Raw genomic sequence first — 6,128 nt, forward strand, 5'->3', positions numbered from 1 at the left:
AAAGATGAGCTTGTTGTTGCATATAGTACAGGATGTGAGATCTTTGTCTAGTTGCAGCGTTCGAGCATGATTCCGTTGACGCGAGCTCCTCGAGTGCTTCGACTATGGCCACGCAATGCTTAGAGAAGATCCTAATTGACTTGTATTTTGGAGACCATCTTGTCGCACACAGCTTCGGAATGTTCGGCACCAATTTTCTCCGGAGCACGCTCTCGCGGAAGAAGTTTGTGGTTTGTTTGATTATCCCAATTGTGTTTCGAATTTCAGAGACGTCGTTCAAATCATTGATGACGAGATTTAGTTTGTGACTTGCGCAGTGTAAAAATAGAGCCTTCGGGAACTGTTTCTGTGTTATTTTGTTCACTGCAGCTTCTTTTGCAGCCATTGGAGAGCATCCATCGTATACCCCTGCCCAACGAGGTTCGAAAGAATCAGCTCGTCGATCGTCAAAAGCTTCAAGCTTGCAGCGGCGATGCAAGCGGAGTTAAATTGCTCTAGTTCTACAAATCCCAAAACTGCTCTCGAACGCGCACTTCGGCTCCCGCGTTGTCAATAAAGCGAAAGCCTATAGACATCTGCTCTTTTCCTGAAATATCTGCAGTTTCGTCAGCAAGAACGGAAAAAGCAAACGCTGTTGTTAGCTTCGGCAACTATCTGCTCTCTCAGTATGTCGCCACAGATTGTGACGATCTCGTTCTGGACGTGGACAGAAGAGTGCTTGGCACTGTCAGCAGAAGAAGAGAAGTGCTCCTGAAGTCGAGTATCTCCAGCTTCTACCCGAAAGTCAAGGAAATCGTTGAAGACTCCACTACCGGACTGCTTGACGCGAATTGGCAAGTCATGCGTCGCGCAAAAGACAATGGTGGAAACTACTGGAAATAGTTTCTCACGATTCCTTTCAGCTTGCTCGTGCAGTGCTCTGTTCAGCTGCTGTACTACGGGTCCATAAAGTTCTGTGAGGCCGTCATTGCCTCCTGGTGCCATTGGGATTTTACGGGATCCCTGCACGCCTCGTGCATTTTTCTGTTGTTACTGAAAGCGCGCACGATAAAACTATCTTGAGTACTCTGGTGAACACGAGGAGGAAAAGTGACGCAAAAAAGACAAAGGGCTCCTTTCGCTGTCGCTGAGTACGCAAGCCAAGGGGCGTTATCTCGCAGCCACTGGTGGCGAAAAGGCCTCTTTCCAGGTGTTACATATTTCTTCAAGTCGTATGCAGAGGTGGGCATTTGACCTCAAAAATCTGAACCTCACCTCAACCTCAAAAAGAATTGGCGGACCTCACTCAACCTCAACCTCATCAGTTGAGGTTGAGGTCTCCTTAGACGCCCTCACCTCACTTTTCCTGAGGCCACTGCTGACCCCACTCAACCTCACTTCAACCTCAGATTGTGAGGTTGAGGTCTGCTGCTCGACCCCAGAAAACAAACGAAAAGCAAAACAAAAAGCGATTAAGAAGTTTTTCAGTTAAAAGCAATTCTGAGAATCCTGTGAGACAGGAAAGCCAAGATGATGATGGTATTATTTAATAAGGTGTGTACAGACACTATTGATGTGCACGCAATAGGAGAAACATAATCTTGGATGAACCCTGAGAGAGTATATGGCCTGAGGGCAGGGGTGTTCCATACGCGGTTACCACCAGTATGTCGGTGAGTACTTTATATGTGTCAATATTTGGCAGCCTGCTTCGTTTATACTTGTTCGTATTGGAAGCCTCTCGCTCATTCACGCATGAACCGACAATTCACAAACACAGCGTTTCTACACCCTCTACCAGAAATTGCGAGGAGGGGGGGGGGAGGTATTCACGATACTCTTTTCAGGCTTGAGAATAGTTGCCGAATATAAAGAAATTGGTCGTCGATGTACTTTCCAATGCGACGGTTATGTAGACGCATATCAGTATATTTCGATTTTTTAGCTCTATTCGGCACAGCGAGAATGCTCTTTCCAGTCCTTCGAAAACTCTTAACAAGCTGCGACTGTAGTACACCAACAGAGGCAAGTAGTATTTTTATCTGTGTTGATGCGAGCGGCTTCTTTTATTATTACGAAAGCATTAGATGGCTCATTTTCAAGGTCAATCCGCAAAAAGTGTCCACGAGAAACGGCACCATATGACGTCACAAGCCGACGATCGCGACGAAGATGATGACGTCGCCTAATCAATTAATACTAATTAATACAATTAGGTAAAACTAAGACTAATTAGTATAATTCGTGACGTCATCATATGAGTGTGCCGTCATATTAAGTCACGTGACAGCGATGTATTGTGCCATCAAACCTAGTCACGTGACGATGCTGTAATAAGACATCACACCTACTCACGCGAAAACGATGTAATTTCTCGTCATACCAGGCTCCCATCCACCCCAACTCAAGATCCATATGGATCCCACATTACTACACATGCGCGCATGACGCATTACCAAGAAGGCCGACAACCCGGTGCACATTAATGACATTCGGATTCTCCAGCAGGTAAACGCGCCAGTTCTCGTGTATGACGTACTGCAAAGATCATGCAACGACACATGCATTTTACTCTCGAGATGATGGCGATGATGATGATGCTAACAGTGCATCCTTATGAGCCCGGGAAGTCTATACCGCTACGAAATTAAAAGTTGCCAGAATATTGATTAAATATTGTACATTACCCAGCAACCGAAGACAATCATTGTGCAGGAAAATAGGAATACCTGCAGCTAATAATTAGGGATGATGTTGCTGATGTTCCTGGGAGGTCAAGATCCTGCCCCGTTTCCGCCACTTCCCTCCAGGTGGCGATGGTAATGATTTCTAAATCTGGAAATCCGCCGATGACTTGGTGATCCCGCGGCATTTTGATAGAAAGGGCTAGATTACGTCTTCAAACACTGTGCCAACTATTAAAATCACACGGGTCAAAACAACTGGCCAAGAGTGGGCAGCGTGAACCACTCTTTCTGTCAAGAGCACCATGGCTCTCCGCTCAATTTTCCCCCAGCGAAACCTTTTTCCGAGCACCCCCCGGGAAAAAAAAAACAAACGCCTAAATACTCATACGCCTCAACATAATTCTGGGTACCATTTCGTCAACCAGTCTGAGACAAGCTGCTTTAAGTCACTCACTTGTTTTCCTTCAAAACTGAACTAATCAACGGTACGCCAGCATCCTCGACGTTTTTTTGCCCGCGAGTACCGCGTGAGCATTCTGCGAAGCCGCGGACGAATGATGGGTCTCTGCAAAATAGTTAAAGGAAAGATAACGTGTAGTGCCTGGTCGTCTGCAAGGCAGGCCGCCAACGGAACTGATCCCTTACGAGAAAAGAAAAAATAAAATGATTAGAAATCGCACACTAAAAACAGAAGCGAACAGCAGTGTGCCCCATTAAACGTCATATTAGAAGGTTTGAAAGAGCGACTCAGCAGCACTGCGCGAGCATGTAATCTGTTCTATTCACACATCGTCGTTAGAAAAAAGGAAATGAATCAGCTACCACATCGCCATAGATTCATTATAGTTTTGCATTTTTTCGCAGCTGTAACACCGCTATGCTGGCGCGTTCGCCTCGTGTTGCGGTGTTTCGGCATAATAAGCGAATTTCCGAGAAGGTAACCGGAGACCATAAGAGAGGTTAGTCGGAAGGATAAAAAAAGTGAAATTAGATTTGCATCTGCTTGCATTACGGAACGGGATTGTACAGAATTAGATTGGGATTCGAAAGGGGAATTCACCGATCAAAAGCTTCGACGGTGTTATACAGGCTTTTCTGGCTTCGTGCTTCTTTAATCAAATCAGCAGGTGCCCTTTTTAGGAACAACTTGAATCATATCCTCTCGCCCGGGCTGACTACTCCAGTTTCTGTTAAGTCAGCCTGTAATGTACAGCAGGATCCCGTTTATTCGACTGCAAGGCATGAGCCATGATGTCAGCGCCGGCAACGAGCATAAACACGAAGCAGTCTTGCTTGGGGCCATCCGCGCTGCGACGAATTTATTGTGTGCTTGTTGGGCTGAACTTATTTGTTTGCGGCGTCAAACAAAGCTATTGCGGGTCAAGGTGAGTTGCGTGCTTTGCGCGCTCCCGGGAGTTTGAGCCGACCGGCAGGCAGCCAGGTGCTACGCCAGCGGGGCAAGGGGGAGGGAGAGTGGCGTGCCTTGACAGCAGCACTCCTTCCGGGAAGACCAGAGGGGTGCGTCTTCCTCTAGGCTCGGACTGAACGGACATTACGGCGCAGCACCGGAAGCTAAGAGGGAACTGTGGCATCCGGTTGTCCAAACAGGGGATACCGAACAACAAGCGTCATCACTTCATGAACATTGCGGCGGTGCCCTGCAACTCCGCTTCGGAAGCGGCACACGTCATAGTAAGACGTGGCAACTGCAAAAAGTCTCGACCTCAAAATTTCGACCTCACCGAATGACGACCTCACTCAACCTCAAACTTACGCTTGAGGTTGAGGTCTGATTTGCTGACCTCCCTCACAAAATTTCGAGCCGTCGCCGACCTCATCTCAACCTCATGAGGTTGCCCACCTCTGGTCGTATGTAACATTTGGCGACCATGACTTAGTAAGAAGACGGAACTTCAAAAAGTCCGGGATGCCAGTGAGTTATGTTTTGCCTAGAAATTCTCTGAAGTCATATTCTTGAGGCAAGTTAGTTGTTTTCTTGCTGTCTCCGGACCTCAATCCCAAGCAAGAAGATATGGAATCGTCCCGGCTTACTGCGTGACTGGGGCTCGCTGTTGGTGGAGTTCCTTTCATTGAGCCGACGATGTCGGCTACTGTCCGGTGATGAAAGCTTGCATCGCTCTAGTCAAATCCGGACTTCAATCCTAAGAAAGGAGAAAGGGAATCATCTCGGTCTGCTGCGTCACTGGAGCTCACTGTTGGCGGTGTCAATTCCATGGAGTCGACGACATCAGCTACTGTCCGGTCATGAAAGCTTGCATCACTCTGGTCAAATGCTACACCGTGGTCACATGTCACACCAGAATCTTTAGGGGCGCAGTTGAATAACGCTTCGTCAGACAACGGCTGACGCTTGAAGAAGCGTCGGATGACCACCATTCGAGACCGCGCGAGACAAAGCGGCTATGGAGTTCTTCGTGGTTGATAGCGTTAAACAATATGTACACATTGATTGGAAAAACAGTTGAATGCGTGCGTTGAAAACAAAAAAAAAGGCTATATATAGAGCGAAAACTTATTTACAGGATAAATGCACGCTCGCAGCTTCATACACCTCTCTCGATCTTGCTCGCGCATCCGCTCAGTCGAGCAACCGCGCAGACACTGCTCGCCACTCGTCGCTCTCTCGTCCGCTGTCTTGGTTGTTCTCAGCTCCGTTGACAACCGGCCACTTAAAAACACCGAAGCACAAACAGACACAGAGGCGCGCACACGTGCAGGGGCTTACTTGCCGCAATGTCCCCGAATGCGCACTTTGGGGGTGAAAGTAACGCCGTGCGACTTCTGAGGGGAAGGGACGCTCGCCACTCCGGTCGTAAAATCTGTTTCGTGTGTTTTTATGGGGTTTAGAGTCCCAAAACGACTCAGGCTATGAGGGACGCAGTGGTAGAGAGCTTCGGATAATGTAGACCACCTGGGTCTCTTTACCGTGCACTGACATCGCACAGTACATGGGCGCCTTCAGCATTTCGACTCTGTCGAAACGCGGCCGCATCGGCCGGGATCGAACCCGCGTACTCGGGCTCAGCAGTCGAGAACACTACCCGCTGAACCACCGCGCCGAGGCTCCGGTTGCAAAATGTAAAGGAGACACTCACAGAAACAAACATATACGCACGGGGAGGACGCCATGTAAAGGGCGCTCGATTACAACAGCGTTCATAAGAGGTGGATGGGTCGCGGGTCACACCGAACATTAGAATAATGGCAGTAATGTTAAACGCCGCACTGGAATGTTACATAAATGTTGAACATTATTAAATAACATTATGTGTTATAAAGAAAGTATTACTCCAACATTGAGAGTACACATTTTGATATGGTGACTTTTTAATGTTAATATATTGTTAGAAATTACCATACAATGTTATATGTTGTGCCAAAACGTTTATGTTACAAAAGAACATTGTTTTAATATAGTCCTCTAAATTTTATTACAATGTT

The sequence above is a fragment of the Amblyomma americanum genome, chromosome 11 (genome assembly GCF_052857255.1).
Source record: "Amblyomma americanum isolate KBUSLIRL-KWMA chromosome 11, ASM5285725v1, whole genome shotgun sequence".
In the NCBI taxonomy this organism is placed as follows: domain Eukaryota; kingdom Metazoa; phylum Arthropoda; class Arachnida; order Ixodida; family Ixodidae; genus Amblyomma; species Amblyomma americanum.